The 23,090-nt window shown below is 38.7% G+C and overlaps 1 protein-coding gene across 15 annotated transcripts in view; it reads right to left on the reverse strand.

Annotated features, from left to right (window-relative positions):
* The window catches only part of LOC117409088 (teneurin-3), a 428,090-nt gene that overhangs the window by 280,863 nt on the left and 124,137 nt on the right, over positions 1-23,090 (reverse strand). For 7 of the 15 annotated variants that reach the window (XM_034014714.3, XM_034014715.3, XM_034014712.3 and 4 more), the window contains exon 1: positions 6,927-7,466. The exons of 1 other annotated variant lie outside the window; for it this stretch is intronic. The gene's annotated coding sequence lies outside the window, so the exon portion shown is untranslated. Of the gene's footprint in view, positions 1-6,926; positions 7,467-23,090 lie in introns of those variants that run through there. 7 more of the 15 variants (XM_034014717.3, XM_034014722.3, XM_034014713.3 and 4 more) reach the window with 3 other exon arrangements.

Genomic DNA, 23,090 nt, shown 5'->3' on the forward strand with positions numbered 1-23,090 from the left:
AATAGTGTCTATTCAAGGGGTTACATGAGCCCCCCGGTGGGTAGCATGTAGTATAATCCCATTTGGAAGAACCCCAAAACTTCAACAGCACTCACTAAAAAAAAAATATTTTAAAATATTGAATTTATATAGACCTTTTATGATGCGGAATTTAAACCGACAGTAAAAACAATTTTTATGTTTTCGTTGTATAACATTAAAACACAAAAAATGCTTAACGTATTGCAGATGGCATTTAAAAACGATACATAATCCATAGCGCTAGCTGAATGTGGTAAAATCATCCACCCCCCACCTCACCCCCCCAGAACATACTGGCACCTTTTTCAAACCACTGTAAAACACTGCATGTAACAAAACAACCAAGGAAGTGGCTCAGCTTTCCTACAGCTCATTTAGTTTTCCAGACTTTATTTTTATTTTTAATTAGCTTAACAACACTGTAGATTAACTCACAGTGCATCAGGTATTAGGACCCCACTTATGTCTCACACTTACACCAGTATGTGTTCTCTTCACTTTTCAGCTGCTATATTATTATTGAATATTAGATGCAGAAAGCAAATACAAAAGTGCAGACCATTTACAATTAATGGAAGGTTGTGTTAACGTTTAAACTATAAGTTTTAGAGGAATGAATATTCAGTGTGTGCAGATATCACTGGAAACCAGAGCAAGTTAAGGCAAGTAATAAAAAAACATGCTGGCAAAGCTGTAGAGCAATGATTTGCATTCCTGGAGGGTATCAGTTGCTTTATGCAATAAAGGGGTATTCAAGCTTATTGCTAACCTGCTAACCCCTTCAATACATCCAGTGAATGTTTCTGCATTTGTAGAAAAGGAACATATGTGCTAGTTGCAAATGTAATAAATAACTTGACTTTTTACCATTCTAATTGTTCCCACTGTGATAAAAGCAATGCTAGTCTCAGGAGAAATTGAAGCTAGAAACCAAGCATACGGATCATATTCAGTAGATGATGAACCATAAAGGATAATAGCTGGGTTTACAATTACATAAAGAAGCTCACAGAATACCAACTAATATGAGCTATACCTTGGCACAACACATACTTATGTTAGGAAAAAAAGTGGAAGATTCACCACATACAAGTATAATTTTAACTTCAGCCATGTGTTCCTAATGCCAAAGTTACATAGTGTTAATTGTGTTCTTTATTTCTCATTAATAGGCATGTCTGGCTCCACTGGTATTAACGGATTAAAAAATGAGAGCAGGTCCTGTTAGAAATACGAGCTGTAACGGGAATGTGGAACCCACCCCAAAACAGGATATGCACTTGTCTCCTTCAAGCACAAATATATACACATACTGTACTGGACATATGGCACTTTTTGTTTTGTTTTTGACAGTGTTTACTGAAAGTATTTTTGAAAAAAAAGGAAACATTTATGGAAAATAAAGTTCCTTTACAATTTAGAAAAATATCTGACGTGCCGTCCTTATTAAAAAAAAAAAAAAAAAACTTAATTAGTTGTAAAATAAATGCGGACTATGAGAAAAGGGTCTGAACCTTCATTATAAAGTGCGCACATGCAGACCCCTAGTGCCCATTTTATTTAATCTATGTGGTTAGAATTAACATTTTAATATTAAACAAAACCCACTGTGCTAACGCAATTATATAGAAATATAGCAGTCTGTTTTAGAAAAATAAACTAATGTCTGTACTGCTTGATTGATTTACAGAATTTCTATGCACTACTTTCAGTTGACCAGTAAAGAGCTGGATTGTTTTGCACATTTATATAAAAAAAAATCTAGATTTAAACAGTTGCCTAAATATCAGGCCCCCTCATCTTAAAGCTGTGTCAGGATGTTGGCTTGCAAGATTTAAATGCATAAAATAATGTATTACATCCCAACGTACTGTTTGCCTTTGGATAGGTTTCTTCTAAACATTTTTTTTATACTAATAGCTTATAATTATCAATAAATTATTATTAATTTTTACCTCCATGTGATTCTCAAATGAAGAAATGTTTGTATTATTATTATTTTTTTTTTTAACAGTGACTTTATAATGTATCCGAGGTATTGTATAGTAATATATAAATGATGTCTATTTTAAAAATATCAACAACCAAAAAAGCAATTTTGTCTTATTTTTTCCTGCTTATTTATGTTCAGTAGATAACTTCTTGCACTGTTTTAGGCCAATCCAAACAGGGTTTGTACATCTTAAATGTGACAGATCTTTTTTACAGGGTTGCAATGACAAGTTCTGCTGACACCCGTCCAAACTGCTGAGACTAAAGGGCGGTGCTGCAGGCACACTGGTTCTCGAGGATGCTGCCAAAGCAATCCCTATGGTTAAGGAGGAGATTATCCTGCCATCCATCTATCAAGTTGCATGTGTCTATTAGCTGTATAAAAGCAGAATATTGAAACACTTTTTCCACGTCAGGCATAAAAAGTATTTTTGGAAGGTGCCCTAATGTTACCCTTTAGTGCATTATGAAAAGAGAAAACCATGAATTTTTCATAAGAGTACATGTGAAAAAGCAATGCATTGAATTTAACAAAAATATATAGGGTTCAAAAGCAGTTTTTATTTCATGAATATGCACAGAGGAAAATCAACAATGGGAAGAAGTTATACTGTATCTTCTACACAACAGAAACGGTGTATTCAACATCAGATGAAGATTGCATTTACTAGTAAATATTGTGCTTATAGGCTATTCTGAAGTGTTCTCCCGTTATACTGTAAAATAGGTTCATGTGTGTTGGTAATGTGCTCTATTTGTATTTGCTGCAACTAAAAGATTTTTTTTTTTTCAAATGTACCAATTTGCAAATATCTAACTATAGATGACCCTAACATCGGGCACCATAATATCTTTCTAATAAAGGCAATAAGACAGCTGCTCTATCAATACACATTTTACCCTCAGTATATTGTTCTGGGCCTTTCAATCCCTTCACAATGATGTTTGGTTTTGAGTGTTTTTTATTTATTTATTTTATTCCTACTAATGTTTAAAGTATCTTTTAAGTAAAAGTTTTAATATGTAATGTATTAAATAATGTATTCAGAACTGAATATTGTGGAATTCCATACAAAAAAAAAAGGTAATTGCCAATTTTCCTTGAAAGTACTACAATAAATAACACATAAGAAGTTTGTATTCTTTAGGTTTCATAAAATCTACTACTGTAGGTTGCTACCCTGCCTGGATAGTCAGCCAGAGTTGCCCTCATATATCAGTTCTAAATGAGCGCGTTTCATTTATGTTGCACAGATTAGTTTATTTAAACAGGTCAGTCCTGTATGTTGCTGTTCTGTGTTGGTACACATTATTCATGTATTACATTTACTGCGCAGCCCAATTAGCTTTTCTGTATAGTGCACCTGTAAAGTAACAATTAGCTATAATAAATGACAACGCAGCATATGAATTTACAAGCAGTTTACTTATTGCTCCTTTCATTTCAATGAGGAAGTACTAACTCACTGACAGCAACCGTATAACATTTTCTACAATTTGCAAATCAGTTTTGCTACAAATAATGTTACAATACTGTAGTTATCATGAAATGTATAGAGAGAAAAGAGATTCTTTTACCTATGCTTTTAAACAAAATGTCCAAAAATTTTAAAAAAAATACATCAATAGTTACCATTCAGAGGGTTTTTTATTGTTATTTTTTGTTAAATAAAATTAATAATGCAATTGCACAATAAACCTGCTGAATACCTTATTTCAGATCAAATAAAAAACATGTATTTTATATGAAATACTATTTTTTCCTCCAATTAATTAGTACTGATGCATCTTTAATTAAATTGGAAACTAATCATAGATTATCGTTCGCATACATTACAGACAGAAGGTAACGTGAAATTAAATAAAACCATTGAAAAGGTTCAATTTTGCCTATTGGTTTGACAAAGGTAAAACAGTTGCCCTCTTTGCTGTCAAGCACCTTAAAAGAGTCACTGGTCTTATTGGGAAACAAATGACATTTCAAGACTAAGAAGTACTGCTATCAATCACCAATAAGCTAATTCTAAATAATAGGACAGTTTTAGACACAGACTGAGCTACAGTGAAAAGCGGCATCAGAAATTGATTACAACTGCACTTAAAATGAATTCGACCCTCTAACCCGTTTCTTTGTACTGAAACATTAATCTCAATTATAAGGAGAGCTTGAAATTGGTAATGGTATGAAAAAAAAATTAAAAATAAATCAGGTTTTGTAAGACATTTCAATTAATCAGCAAAGATAATGAAGTGGGCTTTTTTGTATTTGTTTTATTGTGTTATTTTTTGTTTTTCTTTCTGAATTCCAAAGGCTACCGCGATACTTGAAATAACAGCCATGGTTGATCAAGTTAATAAATATCGGTTGATCTCCCCCAAAAAGTTTGGAAATAATACGTTTTAGTAAGTCAAGGCCTATTAGAAATTAAAATGCATACTTACTGTATATATGTCCCACTGCAGAGTATTTCCTAATATACATGTACTGAATTTAAATAGGTAATTATTATCATATGATAGGTGTTTTGATTTTTCATCACTCTCCTATAAATAGTATTTGAAAGAGTTTTTAAAATACACTTTGCTAAAAAGGTCAAATTTAGAAAGGCGGGGGGTGGGGGGTGCAATGAAATACTGCATAGTCTAGGCGTAAAGTCATGTAGCTTTTCAGGACTTATTTATCAGTGGCTTATTACAACATAATTCCTCCACTTTTTCTATTAACAAAAAAATAAATTAAAGTAACCAACACACTACCATTCATATTTAAATGAAAAGCAGACATATTCATAAGTGGCCTATTTCTCATCAAACTTTAGTTGTATTTGTTATTCCGACTGACATACCCAAGCAATGCTAAAATTAAGTACACCATTTTAATTAATACTGACAGGGAGTGTCAGTATTAATTAAGTTCTGTTCTTGTGATTCAAAATTCTGAGTTATTTTACTGAATTTAATCACTTGGCTCAGAGAGGCTTAACCTGAAGTAGGACCAGTCTGGGTGTAATTCAGCTTATCTGTCTCTTCTTTTCCCATAATGTTTAAACAAAAGATTATTTCGGATGCTCCAGGAATCTTTCATCAAACTTTATCTTATTTCTCAGTTTTCATGGTCTAGTCTAGTTAAGTGCAGTATATGTACAGAATATAAAATAAACACAGAATAGACAAACTACACTGATATACTCGTGAAGCAGCCTTCAGTTGTTAATATATATATATTTTTTTGCATGTAATATTTCTGTAAAAACATATTATGTAGAAGAATACAGCTATTTATTCAGTAGCAACTGATTAAATAGCAAATATGCATTTTTGTAATTTAACAGTTAAGAAAGGTGTATGATATGATAATAGGTTTTAACAACACTTGAGAACTCACACTTCACACACACACAAATATAATATTTTTCACAGTGTGGTGTCTAACTTTTTAAGAAATGTGGCAAATAAGACCTGAACAACCCATCTATTGAGTCAAAATATAATAACACCTGTACTACTCACTACAAGAGACTTTCAATCATGACAAATAATTAAATAAATGTTGGCCTAAATACAGACCAACAATATACAGTTTTCTCCTGTCCCCATTTGTACATGCAGTATAACACACAGTGGCTGTATTATGCAAGCTTTAGAGCAATATAATGTACAATTTAGCTGTTACTATACATTCAACATAGATTTTTTGTTTTGTTTTGTTTAAGGTTTGTTGGACAATTGTACTTTATACCGTGCTGAGTACAAGTAAATTAAATACAGTGTTGTATGCTTGATACATTACAAAACACAGCAGTTAACTACAGCAGAAACCAGAACACATGACTATGTTTAAATTGTGTTCTCAGCCATTTGGTTCTGTCACCACACGCTCAAACCAATTGCCTTAGACAGAAAGCATATATGCTATATGCAAAAAAGCAAACAAAAAAAACGAATGTGTATCTACTGTACAACTGATTCGAAACCTATCCAAGTTCAATATAGATGCTGTATTTGTTTAAATCACAGACCCAAGGAAAATCGGCAAATATTACTCTCTCAAATCTGTGTGTGTGTGTGTGTGTGTGTATGTATTAGTTTGGACTGTCAAATGTGCCTGGAATACTTTGCTCAAAACAGGTATTTTTTTCCCCTGAACTTTTTGAATGCTTGGATAATCTTTCACTTACAAGTGGCACTGAAATTATTTCCTTCAAAAATATTAAAACTATGATAATGATCCTAGTTTGAATTAAAATGTCACCTACTGTATGTTTAATTATAGCACTAAAAATGTTTATTGGTTTACTAGTAATTAAGATAATTAAATAATATATTTTTAAGAACCAATTTGTCATCTGCTATTTCAAGATCAAGACAACGTCCTTACACTTTCAGATAATAATCCAAGCAGGTATAACAATCTTAAATAATATTATATCACTTGATATGACCTGGGTTCTTTTTTGTTGTTGGTATAAATATTAAGCATTGAGCCGTGTTTTACACATGGATGTTGTTGGTTTTATCTGTGCACTTGTTCTAGTCATAAAATGTCAATTATTATGTAAAGATACAAAGCGATGTGACCTAAACTCAATAAACAGATCTATTTTAGAATTTAATAAATATTACTATAATAGAGCACTGATCTGTTTTAAGCAACTATTGTCTTTTTATTTACATCGTGCAATGGATACAGCGCGTTGCCATACAATCCATTTAATCGTCTGTTTAAATGTGTTTGATAATATACCGTTAACTATAGAAACAAAATAATTATAACACAAATCTTACAATTTCGGTTAAACTGTCTCAACCACGTAAATTGTATATACATTTGGCTTTTTCATAACATTGACTCTTTATTCTGTTTCCCTCATAGTACAAGTGTGTAAAAGCAACAAATCAGTTTCAGGCCTTACCTGTTATAGTTTTATCTCATTAAGCATCCCTTTGTCCTGAGCCGTGGCGAAACTTCACCAACAGATGTCCAAACTTCTGTGCTATGCTAGACACTGTACTGCATTGATTAAGGGACAGCAGACAAAACAAAACCCCAGCAGTCGCTCTCTTTTCGTTTTTGGGGTGAGTCCCGGGTTTACCTGTTTAAGAATGTCGAAGCAGAGTGTAGGTATACTATTGATGTTAATAAAACAGAGACACTGGACAGACTGTACCTAATCTGAAGACACAAGAAACAGTGATCGCAGAGACTCCAGAGCTGAAGCTTCTGAAACTGACAGGCACACATGTGAAACTGCGAAGGACCATACCAACGAACCCCTATCCGAAACAAGGGGAGATAGAATTACAAATACATTTTCACAGTGAAGCCCCAGCCTCCGCTAACTACCGCTGGTCTTCTGTGCCGCTGCACAGTCAACAGTGAACAGCCTGTTCCTAAAAATGCAACGTTAGCTGGGGTTTATTTGTAAAGACGAACGAAAAAATACGCTCTGCTTATAAATTGCCTTTAACCATCTCCCCCTTTTCAGTGTTGGCTGATGTAAAGTGCCAGCCTTTCTCCTGCTGTGTCCAATCAGTGTATCTACCACTATTGGTAATAATTTAGGGGTCATCCATGACTAACACTTCATGCTGATGAATGACTCCTTGCCGCTTGCTGCCCTGATGAGGGTGTCTGCATGCTTCTGATTACAAACGTTAATGAAGTTTGGGCTTCATCAGGCTTTCATATTGTGACTTCTTACTTGTGGGAGTGTAGTCGCTTCTCTGTACGTGGACTAGGGTGCCGTTATAAAAAATAACACTTTTCTGCAATTTACGCACTGTGGAGATTACTTTTGACGTTACTTAGTTTCGTTCTCTCATTCAAAATAATAATAATGGTGATCTTATTACAACTACTACTACTGATACTAAGAATAACAGTTTATTAATAATAATAATAATAATAATAATAATAATAATAATAATAATAATAAAAGCTAGTATATTTGATAATGTGTGTTCCAGTTTTCTCTTGGTATTATTATTATTATTATTATTATTATTATTATTATTATTATTATTATGATGGTGATGATGATAGTGATGATGAGGATGGTGTCTCTTTTCCATTCTTGTGATAAAATGTGGTGCTGGACAGCACTCTTGACTGTGTATCAGCAGCACAGTATGGAAAGTAGGGTGCAGAAACAGTTCAGTTACCAACTTCCCATGCTGCAATCCAAGGCTCTTTTTCTTTTTAGACTACAGTACCTGCAAAGGCGGCCATTGTGTGCCAATTGTTCTCCATTGTGTGGTGATTTTGTAATGTATGATTGCTTTCCACTGAGAGTCGTTTCTAGATGTAAACCAGGTCTCCATAGATGATAAGTTAAAATGCATTTTGCATTGTTAGGATTATGGGAACATTGTATTTAAACCCTACTCTAAATCATAAACATAATTCATAAGGGGGGTGCTTTAAAGTGTCTTGGGCAACATTAACCCATATGCGCCTCCTTTCCCCTATCCAACACCAACTAGAGATAAGGCTGAAATGACTTATAAATCCTCTCTGCCCCTACAACTCTCCTACAGTGAGCATGATTGAAAGAAAATGCTCCATTCTTTGGCTAAAACCACTCTCAAGCTGAAAGGACCGTGAGAGAATTAATGGTGTTCTACAGGATGGTACACTATAACAGGCCAAGCTCCAACAGATACTGCTCTCAGTCATTTTAGAAACAAAAGGTGGACATGACATTACAAAGTTAATACTGCTTCCATTTCTAATAGACATTACATGCAGTTTGATGAGTTGCCAGACCTTGACTAGTCAATTAATGCATCATAGTTTTCCTTACATAAGGCTATTAATATAGAGACTCCTTCTGTCACCACAAGAAATCCTCCCTCCAATAACAATTAGCTTGAAGCTCAAATTAGGGGGTCTAAAAGCATTTACCACCTTGATTAGTGTACAGTGAAAGTAGATAAATACACTGTAAATACTGCAGGTGAGTGGGACACCATTTGTAATTATAAAAAAGGTGATTTACTGACCAAATGAATTGGATGTCATATGGTTAAGAGTGTTCAATTGTAATATAGTGAATAAGGAGAACAACTGATCTTTCAAAACATCCTGTTTTAACTTGAATGAGGACTTGTGTGAAAACTCAATACAGCTAGCTCAAGATACTGAAATATTTTGAGACTAGCTTTTATAACATCCTCCCTACACTGTAATATTCGTGTTTCAACTTGCACTTTCCTTACTACAATAGTGAGGATATGAGTAAGCCAGGATATTACTGAGTTGTTTTCAATTACATGTGTAACACAGAGGAGCAGAGCCTCCTTGCAATGTTGGGTTAATTGAAAATAGAAAATTAGTTTCAGCTTTTGTAAGTGATAATGTGATACCCTGGTGCCTAACCCTTTATTGAACTGAATTCATCAGTCGAATAGCAGGAAATATTGTCAAACTACACAGTATTAACTAGGAAAATGACACATACATCAGCGCGCATTCTAAAATATCTGTCATAGTTATCCAAGGAAAACAGTTTTCTTCAATATATGCTGCAGTATATACATTTCTCAGGATTTATCCCAAGACGCTCTGTGGCAAAGGGACTCCGTTTTCAGTTCTGGACAGTACTGCACATTGAGTTTTAATGGGCTCACATTGAAATTGAGGCCACCTCTCCTCTAGTAGGTTAGCTGAGGACCCAAGAAGTCAACCCTGGTCCCTATGGTGATTTGTTTTATAACTAAGGATGATTCCTCAAACAGTCTCTGACCTACCAGTCCTCGTGGTATCATTTTATGAAGTCTAAAACAGAAGGTAACAAAGGCATTCTTGTTAAGTAACAATATGCTGTTCAATTTTACCAAATTATTAGTTTGAATGGGAAAATACATTTTAAAAGAAGAAATGTACATAATATAATAGATTGCTTGAATTGATTATAAGCATTGGAATCAGTTCAGAACAAGATGACGACGACATTATTTACATCAAGTCTAGGTCTGTATTTTCCACGAGTACTGTTTCAACCATTTATACATTTTTGTTTTATCAAATGTATTTGCATTTGAAATAATAGTTGTTTGGGGGCTCCTGAGTGGCGCGTCCAGTAAAGGCGCTCCACGTGGAGTGCAGGATGCGCTCTATAGTCTGGACGTCACGAATTTGAGTCCAGGCTATTCCACAGCCGACCGCGGACGGGAGCTCCCAGGGGGCGGCGCACAATTGGCCGAGCGTCGCCCGGGGGGAGGGAGGGCTAGGTCGGCCAGGGTGTCCTCGGCTTGCCGCGCACCAGCGACCCCTGTTGTCTGGCCGGGCGCCTGTGGGCTTGCCTGTAAGCTGCCTGAGAGCTGTGTTGTCCTCCAACGCTGTAGCTCTTGGGTGGCTGCATGGTGAGTCCGCAGTGTGAAAAAAGGCAGTCGGCTGACGGCGCAGTGTGTGTTCGTCTTCGCCCTCCCGAGTCAGCGCAGGGGTGGTAGCGGCGAGCTGAGATTAAAGAAAATAATAATTGGCCATTCTAAACTGGGAGAAAAATAATAAAAATAATTGGCAACTACTAAATTAAAAAAAAAAAAAAAAAGTTATTTTATGGAGCTTTTTTCAATGACCATTTTTTTCAATATTAACATTAGAGGCCTGATTAACTTAAAATTATAGAAAATAAATAAATATATAAATAAATAAATAATAATAATAATAATCGCATAATGAAGTGTTAGGAAAACAACCTTCTAATTGCAGTAAGTTGTATGTACTTTATACCATTAAACATGATGGAACATAAATATACAGAATATATTTACAATCATTGTTTTTTTTCAAAAAGATTAAAAGAAATAGTACTGAACAGATACAGATAGATATTACATTTCCATTCAAGTTTTACTCTAACAATACATTTTACATTTATAGTACAATTGTAGAAAGTTGCTCTGATCCTCAGTTAACCTTTCCACCAAATGGACTAAAATAATTAGCTTCAGCCAAATATTGACTGAACGGGATGACCATAGCTTTTTCAAACATCACTGAAGACCCACCAACAACATATATCAGGGGGTGTCATGGATAGCTCTGTGGTGACGTTAGGTCAGAAAGTAAATTGTTAGGTTACTTTCCGTAACCCTGGTCCCCTGAAAGAGAAGACGACCACCAACCAATACTTTTGGGATATGCCTGCCTTAGGAAGGTATTCGCTGAGCATTTTATGTCAGAACTGCCGATAGGCCCCTCCGTGGAGTGACGTCCTCAGTCCCGCTTGCCGAGAGAATAAGTAGTCACTCCGCGGAGCTCACTTACTCTTTTGCATCAAACCCGCAAATGCAAGTGATGCGACCTTGAAAGGTTTGGTGGTTGTCTTTTTCAGGGAACCGGGGTTACGGTAAGTAACCAAACGTTCCCTTTCAATTCGAAATCGACCACCAATCAATACTTTTGGGAAAAGTATACCAATGTCGCAGCGATGCATACGTCTTAATTTTTAGCATACGAGGGACGCCTCGCTACTGCCAACTCGCTACTCAACATTGTGCCTAATGAAGGCATAGAGGAATCTACCACATTAAGTCAGTAGAACCCGGTGAATGTATGCGGAGTAGCCCAGCTAGCTGCAGTACAGATGTCAGTCAATAAGGCATCTTGAAAGAGAGCCCATGATGTAGCCACACCTTTGGTAGAGTGAGCGGCCACCCTCCCAGGTGGGGGTAGGCTGGCATTACTGTATGCAGTCGATACTGTGTACACAATCCAGTGGGACAGTTGCTGCTTCGAGAGGGCTTGACCCAGGGTCCTTTCACCATAGCAAATGAAAAACTGGTCAGACTGGCGCAGAGCTTTTGTCCTATCCAATATCCTCACTGGGCAGAGGGAATTCAGTTTCCTATCCTCCTCCGAATCAAAGGGAGGGGGATGGAAGGCCTCTAGTTCCACTGATTGGTTCAAGTGGAAAACCATAATCACCTAAGGTAGGAATGCAGGGTTTGTGCGCAACAATGTTTCCATTATCCCAAACACGCATACAGGAACTGTGCACAGACAGAGCCTGTAGCTCACTGAACCGCTTAGCGGAGGGGATGGCCAATAAAAAGGCTGTCTTCATAGAGAGATATTTCATCTCTATTGAACGTATAGGCTCAAACGGGGCCTTAGTAATAGCCTCCAATACCACGTCTAGACTCCACTCGGGGAGGACATACTTTCGTAGTCACCGAGCACCCTTTAAAAAACGGGTCACCAGAATATGGCCGCCTCGGGATTATTATTATTATTTATTTCTTAGCTTATCCAGGGCGACTTACAATAGTTACAAGATAACACATTATTTTAACATACAATTACCCATTTATACAGTTGGGTTTTTTACTGGAGCAATCTAGGCAAAGTACCTTGCTCAAGGGTACAACAGCAGTGTCCCCGACCGGGGATTGAACCCATGACCCTCCGGTCAAGAGTCCAGAGCCCCAACCACTACTCCACACTGCTGCCCCCACACTGCTGGGATACTGAGTCTATAGGGACGTGGCATGCAGATATAGCTGCCAGGTACACTTTCAGCATAGAGGGGGACCTTCCCACCTCTAGCAGATTTTGCAGAAACACTAAAATAATTGCTATGGGGCAGTAGATGGGTTCATGACCTCTGGCCATACACTCTGGCGAGCACCCAGGAGTCTGAGGTGCAATTACGCCAGTATTGCAGCTGATGTTGTGTGAATGGGTGGGCCTGAGGCTGCAAGCCTTCAGGGCCCCTGCTGGGGCTGCTGAGGGTTAGGGTGGAGCATGCTGAGACGGCTGCCTAGGGCGACGGCCCTGGAACTGCCTTCTGGAGCGCTGCTGCGTGGGTGCACCACGCCCTGTGTTCCCTTTTCCTTGCGTGAGGGTCCGGTTGCCTACTGTCGCAGTGGCCTGAAGGCTGTGCCTCAGGTCACCCAGCAGAGCTGTGGGCATCGGAACCGTCCTGGGGAGATTGCAAGCGGCTCAACCTGCGCCACACTGGAGCACAGGGAGGGAGTACGCGGCCACTTGACGAGACGCCTCACATTCTCGGTGGGAGCGCTGCAGGATCTCCTCTAGTGCTGGCCCAAAGGCATGCCCTGGGGATATCGGCGCATCCAACAGCTCCATCTTACCTGCATTGGGTACCCTCACCTGTGACAGCCATAGCTGTCTGTGAGCCACCACCAGGTTTGCCAGGCTCAGGACTAGGGCTTGCCTGAAAGGAGGTGTAACTCGGAACCCATCGGTTCAGGGAGTGGGGCTTCCCATAGTATGCCATCCATATAGGCGGTTATGATACTCGCCATACTCGCTAGGCGGGTCACCTGTGCTTCCGCTACATAAGCCCACTTCAGGTGCGTCGCCGAGACCCTGCATTGCGGGCTTGGGCACGCAGGGTCCTTGGGTAAGCCCCCCACCAGCAGAGCCTTGACCAAGGCTGCAATGGTGGAGTCCACTGGGGGAAAACCCGCCAGGCCCAGCTTGTCAGCGCCTTCCAAGGAAGCGAGCAGGGCCACTTGCTTCAGCACACTGGGCGCTGAGGCCAGACGATCCCAGGAGAAGTGAACCTCCTCCATAAAATCCCGGAACGCTGGGAAGGGCTGAGGGCAGGGAGCCGCAGCCTGTGTCCTGAACACAGACCGGCGTGGTCAGCCGCTGTTGACCAAGGGACCTGCAAGAAGTTTGCAGCACGTCCCATCAGGGCCGACATGGAGCTCAAAAACAGGGGCGCAGTAGCCTCCGAGGGACTCTCGGTGCTGGGCTCTGCCTTGGTAGAGTGCAGGCTCCTCTCCTCTCCATCTCAGTGGGAAACGAGTCCTCATTCCAGGAGGCCGCTATCGAGAGCGTGTCCTCCTCTTTTGTCATCCATGAAGGCAATTCCAGCTCAGTCTGAGCTCCCCTGGGGGAGACAGGGGCTGGTACTGGGACGAGCACTGGTGGAGCCGCGGCCAGAGCAGCGGCATTCTGCTGCTGTGCCAACAACTCCAGGACCTGGGCCATCTGTGCCTTCAGGCCCATTATGTCCCTTGCCTGCCTCGAGCACTTGACCCACTTTGTCATCTGTGGATATGGCTGCGAGAGGGTGGCAGCTGAGCCTGTGCGCAGGGGATACCCTGCAAGGGGCTCTCAGACAGTTGGAGGAGGGGGGAACCGGAGCTTCTAGGGCCTCTGATGGCTCGGTCACAGGATGAACATTCCATCCCCATGGCCCTGTCAAGCCTTTGGAGTAAAACGTCTCCTAGGGCTGAAGTGGCGTGCTGGACACCAGTGGTGTAGTACTGGGGGGTCGCGGGGCAGCGCCGCTCCCCCACTTTTCTTGGGCAGTGATACTGAATACTGAACTGTTTTGCTCCTATTAATATATGTAGATATACATGTGTATAACCCATACAAATAAGCAAAGAATACAATAACTGTAAGAAACCCTTGAAAGATAAATAATGAAAAAAGTGTGACTATAGCGTGTCTGGTCTGGAACAACAGGTGTGAATAATGTAGAGAGGTGAAGGGAACCTGATCAACGCTGTGCTAAGGTGTCAGCGTTTTACAATTAGATGTAATAATTGGAACAGTTCTTATTTTTAGACCCCATATATATATATATATATATATATATACAGTATATATATAAGAAATAATGTAGATAAAATAAGCTAAACATTTATTTAAAAGATAAAACAATTGCAACAAGCAAATAAAGGGTACTTTGTGGCCTTACACATCTTTTTTTGCAAATGGATGCACTTCTGTTTCAAAACCTCAATCTCATTTGCTCTTAAGCGGCTGCAATAGGACAGTGAGACGAGCTGATTCTGGACCAAACCATTCGATATACGAGAAGGGGTAGTGGGGGAGTGTTGCACATAGTATTAATAATAATAATTACAGCTTTTTAATCATGTATATATTAGTGTATGAAACTGATTGTGAACATATGTACAGTATTTGTGTATTTATTTATCTTTAATATAAATAGCTGTAAGTCTAGTTGCTTTACAATAATACCTCAATACCCAAATGTCTGAATTTGTAATCAATTGGTACACTAGTTAGCCCTTTCGAATACCATAACTATTAGTGATAAACTGCGGTTCTGTTGAGTGTCTGGGGAAACAAGGACTGCAGGCGGCATGGTAGGGTTGAGAGAGTGGGGGTGGGGGGGGAGTTGGGGGTAGAGAATAGTGACCCCTCGCTTCTAAATATAGCACTACACCACTGCTGGACACCTAAGCACTGTGCACACAATGTATGGCCATCCTCCTGGGACATGTTTGCCCTGCAGGACGTGCAAGCATGGAACCAAGACATGCTACCAGGGGTATAAACCGTGGGCGCTGCTCACCGTCTTGCATGGAGTGCAAGGCATGGGAGCACCTAAGCACTACGTGCACCGAGGTACTGAATCACTGAGGGCACTGCATCAAGCACCGAGTGCACTGAGCACCAAGCGCACTGAATACTGCGTGCACTGAGGTACTGAAGCACCAGGGGGCAGCTAATGCAGCGGTGCCTACCCTGACCGCATGTAGTCAGCCACCTGGTCAGTGCACAGCATGCACCAGGAGAGACACACAGGCAGAAGCCGCGGCAGGCGAGAGCTCAGTTAGTGAGAGAAAAAAGGAGAAGGGAGAACACACTATTATTTTTTTTGAAGGCCCGGTGCACCGAGGTGGGCGGGCCAAGGCAGCCGGCGAGGTCCTCTCGACAGCGGGGCAGGCTAGAACACAGCCCCGGTGGAGGAACACACGGCTGACTGGCAGTTGTTGGTTATTTTGCCCAAGATGCGCGAACGACAGCCGGCAAAGTCACTCAACGGCAGGGGCGGCAAGCTGAGCCCCGGCGGAGGAACGGTGTTCTCCCTGAAGGTGTAGGTTGAAAGACAACACACGCACACACCGATACTGCACAGGCAGTCACACTAATACGACGGACAGCCATAGAAAAGACGACCTGAGACACAAGTGAAGCAGGCCGTGAAGAAGAAAGAAAAAAGACACTCAAAATGGAGCCACTTATTCCACGAGAGCGGCAAGCCAGCTCTAAGCACGAATGCAAGGGAATTGCAGTCGACTCAGAGGAGCTCTTTCAAAAACACACTCGGGTTAGTGACACAGAAGCGTACCTTACTGTAGGTGAGAGGCAAAAGAGGAAGTGAGCTCGGCAGGCAGCTCTGATATAAAATGCTCAGCAAATACCTACCTAAGGCAGGCATATCCCAAAAGTATTGGTTGGTGGTCGTCTTCGAATTGAAAGGGAACAACAACACTACAGGACTGTGAGATCAGTGAAATGCGCTGCTTGAGTGTTTATTATAAATGAATGAACGAAATAAAAGTTTTTTTTTGTTTTTTTTTTATAAATTTAGTCGTTGCCAATTATTTTTTTATTATTTTCTCCCAATTTAGAATGGCCAATTATTTTTTTAAGCTCAGCTCACCGCTACCACCCCTGCGCTGACTCGGGAGGGCGAAGACAAACACACACTGTCCTCCGAAGTGTGTGCCGTCAGCCAACCGCTTTTTTCACACTGGGGACTCACCATGCAGCCACCCAAGAGCTACAGCGTCAGAGGAAAACGCAGTTCTCGGGCAGCTTACAGGCAAGCCCGCAGGCGCCCGGCCAGACTACAGGGGTCGCTGGTGCGCGGTGAGCCGAGGACACCCTGGCCAACCTAACCCTCCCTCCCCCTGGGCAACGCTTGGCCAATTGTGCGCCGCCCCCTGGGAGCTCCCGTCCATGGTCGGCTGTGGAATAGCCTGGACTCGAACTCGCGACGTCCAGACTATACAGCGCATCCTGCACTCCACGTGGAGCGCCTTTACTGGATGCGCCACTGGGGAGCCGAAAATAAAAGGTTTTAATAAAACACAAACACTTTTGTAAACATAACGGTACGGTGGCCAAAACAAATAGACAGACAAACAAACCCAAACAACAAGTATCCTTGTAGCTATTATTTTCAATTATTTCTCCTCTCTAGCTCTCCTGTTCTGCACTCACCGAACACCCAACCCGAGTGAGTGAAACACTGCATCTTTTATGCAGCTGTACCGAGACTTGGTTGCTAATCAATCATTCAACTGGAATCTCAGTACAATTGCACATGAACTAATTGTGCTCCCCGTGCTTCCATACTACCGTAAAACTTCAATTAAACGCCTCTGGCATTTATTTACAATATTTGCCAGATTACTTGAGACCGATGTTTAGATTAGATCACTAGCTTTACATGCTTCATGCGGTCATTGAGAAGCCACTAACACACAACCTTGTAGCAACATTGTAACTCAATTTAAGCATTCCAGCAATTTAAGGTTGTGTGTTAGTGGGAACTAAGTAACAGTTTTGTTTTATAACAAAATTGCATTGTATAGTACTCCCTCAAGTATAAAGCGAAAGTATTATTACAGTCTTTTTATATGCACTGGTTAAAAAGGATATGGTATGAAAAACTTTGGAAAATGAACAAGCAGAACTATCAATTTGTATTTTAAAAAAAGCAATTAGATCTACCATTGTTAATAATAATAATAATAATAATAATAATAATAATAACAATAATAATACAAACTTCTAAAATGTTTTTAAAAATGAACAATAAAAGCAGTAAGTATCATTATCAAAAATAATTTATTGTTTAATCTCAAACTTGTACATTCTTAATACAACAAAACATGTTAAAATACAGGTTTGTATCTGGCCTACTTTTAGCATGCTTAAAATTATCAAAACTTTTAATAACGTAATAACTGCATTAAACAAACATGCATTACATGTAGGCCTACCTTAAATTGCGTTTTCTATTATTATTATTATTTATTAATGGTGAGAGTCACTTTCATTGCTGTCACTTATTAGCAGTTTATTACGCTCAAGCTCCACCTCATCTTCCTCGGCTTCAATGGCAATGACAGAGACCCGCCGTTTAATAGAGACCCAGTGTTTATTTACAATATTTGCCAGCAGACCCGGCGCGTATTGGAGACAGGCGATTATTTGAAACCCGGCAATTATTTGAAGTTTTACAGTAATACACATTTTATCTGCACGTGAAGTGACTGTGCAATCCCTGTGCCTAAATACAAATATACATTTCAACAACACTCGTGCTACATAGCCCAATTTATACCCCATGCACCACAATGTCCACACCAACAAAAACACAACACATGCAATGAAAAAACAAAAATACGTACAGGGGCGGGGCACCCCGCCACAGGGGGTCAAATAAAAGATATATTATACATCATGTGTGAGAAATCCACAAAACTTTATGTTCTTAAGTACAATCTTCATTTTTATGAATCACGGTATAATATATTAACATGTTGTGTGTAGGGAGGGTGTCTCATATTGTATATCCTTTGCTCGGTTTTTGTATCTAAAACTGTTTATACAGCTGGTTTCACAGACCACGAGTAGCACTAATCATGGACTACTTTACCTAAGGTAACATTATGTATTCCAACATTAGTGCTAATCTGGCTTTGTGATACCAGCTGTAAAACATATACAGGTATATTAAAAGGTCTTTGTTGGTGACAACATTGCATTGCTTTGTGTAACTTACATTTCTGTCAGGTTTACAACACAGTGTTTTATGTCTACGGTGTATCTAAACCTCACAGGCCATATTGTAATATACAATAATTGCAGTAGGTTGCAATACATTATACAGGATACAGTCATTGTAATATGCATTGCCACTGCAACATTATTTCATACAATAATCACCAAATTATAAACAAGGACAACCACCAGAGAAAGACGTAGCACAATTATACAAGTAAGCACAGAGTGTTAAAATAAGAAAAAAGTGGCAGATAAGGCATTTTTGTATAGATATATTCCTTTATAGAAGTAAAATAAACTAGAAATGAACAAAGGCAGAGGAAGCTTGTGACTAAGCTTGCTTACTAAGCATTTCGTTGAAAGCTGTTATTATCAAAAGCCAGAACTGAAACCCTCCCATATAATGATATGAATAATGAAGGCTCAGTGTTGAATCACATTATTATACCTTATGGATAACATTAGATATTGCAATGTGTTTAATAAGCTTGTGTTCCATTGTAAAAGTGGCACTTGTAATTAATGCATTTTAAAAATATGTACGGTAATTGTACAATTAATATTTATTTATAAATTTCCATATGCTTTCCAACAATGAATGGAAGCTTCACAAGAGTTACAAAAAAATAACATATTAAAGATATTCTCAAATTGAATAAAAGACAGCTGATCTATACTAATGTACCCAATTTTAGATGTGGAATTTAGAATGTTGTTATTTTTGGCTGTGAATTACTGCCCGGTTTAAAGAAAAAACAAACCAAATCAACATCTGGTCTTCAGCTGCCCTGCAAATATACCAAACTGTATTTCACAAATCAATCCCCTTTATAAACTTTGAATTCCCTACACAGGTTCACTTTAAAACTTGTTTAAGACATTTTCAAAGCCCTCTTATTAACCTTTTCATCACCTATGAATTAGTTTTAAACTACAGTATATTTTATTTATAAATATATAAAGAAAAAACACTCAAATTGACAGCAACTGATATCAAAAAGTTAACAGTCTACAATACCCAGCTACAAAAATCTATTCTGAATAATATATTAAATGATACAGTATGTGCTTTCAAAATACAAGTATGGTATGTCTAGACTATAATAAAGTATAACCATTTGAATTCAACCAAAAATACTTAAAGTACTTAAAAATATATTTTTAAAAATACATTTGACCTTTTATTTTCTTGCTGCGTGTTCTGAACCTTGATATGGTTTTGCTACCATTTTTATACAATGATTACTATAGCAGGGTTTAACTTTTTATAACCAGTAGTGCACAAAATGATACTGCTCCTAATCAGGGCTTAGTTCATGTTCAAAAAATGATTCCATATGCAGGTATCAGCAGCTTAATCTAGTAGCCATTTTATCTTTTAAATGTAGGCAATTATGTTGTACATTCCAGAAATGACCAGTGTCTATATACCAATACTACTAATGCTTCATTTATTTATTGTTCTGTAAAAAAATAATTAATATATATATATATATATATATATATATATATATATATATATATATATATATATATATATATATATACACACACACACACGGAATGCTACTCTTGTACCTGATGAAGATACAGTTTGTGTTGAAACGCACTGTTTTATTATTTGCAGCAATGTTTTAATAATGAAGACAATAACTACTTATTTGAAATTAAATATGGAGTTGATCACTTTCTTTAATTATAAGATGACTACCTAACAAGAAGTTTCTGATGAGTGTGCTACCAAACCTGTCTCTACATCTGTTTGACAAGTAAGAGTTTGAAAATTATATAAAAAAAAAAAAAAACGTTGTCATAGTAGAGAAACCTGATATTATAAATATATACACAGTGGTTTGCAGAAGTATTCACCCCCCTGCAAAGTTTTCACATTTTGTTGAATTACAAATAACGTGTGCACAGTTTTTCAAACAAACTTTTTTTATTCAAAGCTGTAGTGGGTAAACTGCACACTGTTATGAGGAGGAGGTTAAATGTCAGCAAAACTTGCAAAGAAAATGTCAGTACTTGGTAGAAGCACATTTTGCAGCAATTACTGCTAGGAGTCTTTTTGGATAGGTCTCTACTAGCTTTGCACAGTAGGATGGTGACATTTTTGGCCATTCTTCACAGGGAAATTGCTCCAGTTCTGATAAGTTTGTTGGGGATCGTCGATGGACTGCAATCTTCAAGTCTAGCCATACATTTTCAATTGGATTCAAGTCAGGACTTTGACTGGGCCACTCAAGAACAAAGTGGCTTGGGCTTTGTGTTTTGGGTCATTGTCCTGCTGAAACGTGAATTTCCCTCCCCAGTTTCAGAGTCTTGGCTGACTCAAACAGGTATTCCTCAAGGATTCGTCTGTACTTTGCACCATCCATTCTCCCCTCTATCCTGACAAGCTTCCCATTCACTGCTGAAGAGAAGCATCCCCATAACATGATGCTGCCACCACCATGTTTGACAGTTGGGATGGTGTTGACTGGGTGATGTGCAGTGTTGGGCTTGCGCCAGACGTAACGCTTGGAATTTAGACTGAAAAGTTCAATTTTTCCACATGTCTGCAGTATCATCTACATGCTTTTTCGCAAACCTCTATACCTGCTTTAAGATGAGGTTTTTTGAGTAATGGCTTCTTTCTTGCCACCCATCCATACAGGCCAGCTTTGTGTAGGAACCAGCTTATTGTTGATGTATGAACACTGACTCCCATCTCAGACACAGAACTTTGCAGATCTCTCAGGGTCATTGTTGGCTTCAGAGTGACATCCCCAACCAGTTTCCTGCTTGCCCTGCTGCTCAGTTTGGGAGGGCGACCTGATCTGGGTAGTGTGTGGGTGGTATGACGCATCTTCCACTTCTTAATGATGGACTTCACTGTGCTGAGAGGGATAATCAGTGCCTTTGAAATTTTTTTGTACCCTTCTCCTGCTCTGTGCCCGTCTACCACTTTATCCCTGACTTGTTTTGAAAGCTCCTTGGTCTTCATGGTTGCTTTGTTGGATCACTATGTGAGTTGCAGATTGAAAGTCTTTATATACCTGAGGGAAATTATCTACGAGTAAAACCACTTTGAGTACACACAAACTGAAACCATTTCACTAATGTTGTGACCTTTCTAACAAATAATTTGCCAACAGGTGCCAACAACATGTGAAAGCTTTGCAGGGGGGTGAATACTTCTGCAAACCAATGTATATATACTGTATTCACTAAGCATTTACAATATAATTATTATTACTCATCATCACAATACATTTGAAACATTAGAAGACATCTCCTTGAAGTTTAGTAGGAACCTTTTCACAGGTAAATTCCAGTGCCACACATGGCATTTGTATGATCCTGAATAGCCTGAATTCTATTGTAAAACATTGGGTCCCCTTTAATAATTACCATTGATTTTCCAAATGTGTTTTATTTTGTAAACCCCAATGAGAAATTACAGAAATGTATCTCTTTCTTTATCCAAACAATTACACTCTTGAGAATTATTTTGCTAACATACAGTAGTACCCATCAGTTTTCAAAGCAAATAAAGCTGAAATGGATTTTATGCACTATATGATGCTGTTAATGAAAATTTTAATGAAAAAGTATCTTATTTAGTGCCATTCTATGAAATTCAATTGAAAGCAGATTTATTGATTTTTTTTTTATTCACTAACAACCTCTACACATAGAAAATGTCTCAAATATCACACTAAATAAATCTTAGACTTATTTGTTTATTACCTGTCTGGGTCTTTATCAACTACCCTCAATACCTTTAAACAACATGAGTTTCCAATACCACAAATTGCAGCTGGGTGGGTAGTTGCAATTCCATAGGCATCCAGTCCTTTCCAAAAATTGGGAACGCACTTCTTTGAACACTGTTGTCATCTTGTTAAGGCTGGCTTGCGATTGTTACTCTCATTCGTTGAAATGCGTCCATATGTTTTTGGGACAAAAACTTTTTTTTTTTTTTTTTTTATCCTTTTGGACTTACAGAACAGCAGTGCTGACCTTTCTGGGCCAGACTGTTCAGTTGAAGGTGTTTTTTCTTTTCAGTCTCCTTGTCAAATTTGAAAGAATGCTACTTTCATTTTTTTGTTATCTTTTTTTTGTTTGTTTGTCTGTAAAGCAAGGCATTTGAACGCTGAGGGCTTAATAGTCAGTACATTCATAAACCAACATTTACATCATGTTCTGCATAAAAAGTAAATAATAGGACACATTTTATTTAAAGTGGAGAATAAAAATAGGCTTGTGTCAACTGGACAGCCAATACGGTCCACAAAAAGCCAAACAAATCATACCGCTGCTCAAACTATATCAGCATTTATACCTACAAAAATATGTGGAAAGATGTCTTCTCTGAACTATAGCATCCATTTAAAAAAAAATTAAGCTTGCAGTAATGCTTTAAAATTCTAAATGTCAGCTCCCTCCACACACACATTTTCATAGGGTTGTTACTCACAGTGAGTACTTACTAATTTTCTTGTGGTTATCCCATAGGAGGTCAAAAAAAAGACATAACAGGACTACACCAAAC

This window comes from Acipenser ruthenus, chromosome 2 (assembly GCF_902713425.1).
Source record: "Acipenser ruthenus chromosome 2, fAciRut3.2 maternal haplotype, whole genome shotgun sequence".
Taxonomy (NCBI): Eukaryota; Metazoa; Chordata; class Actinopteri; order Acipenseriformes; family Acipenseridae; genus Acipenser; species Acipenser ruthenus.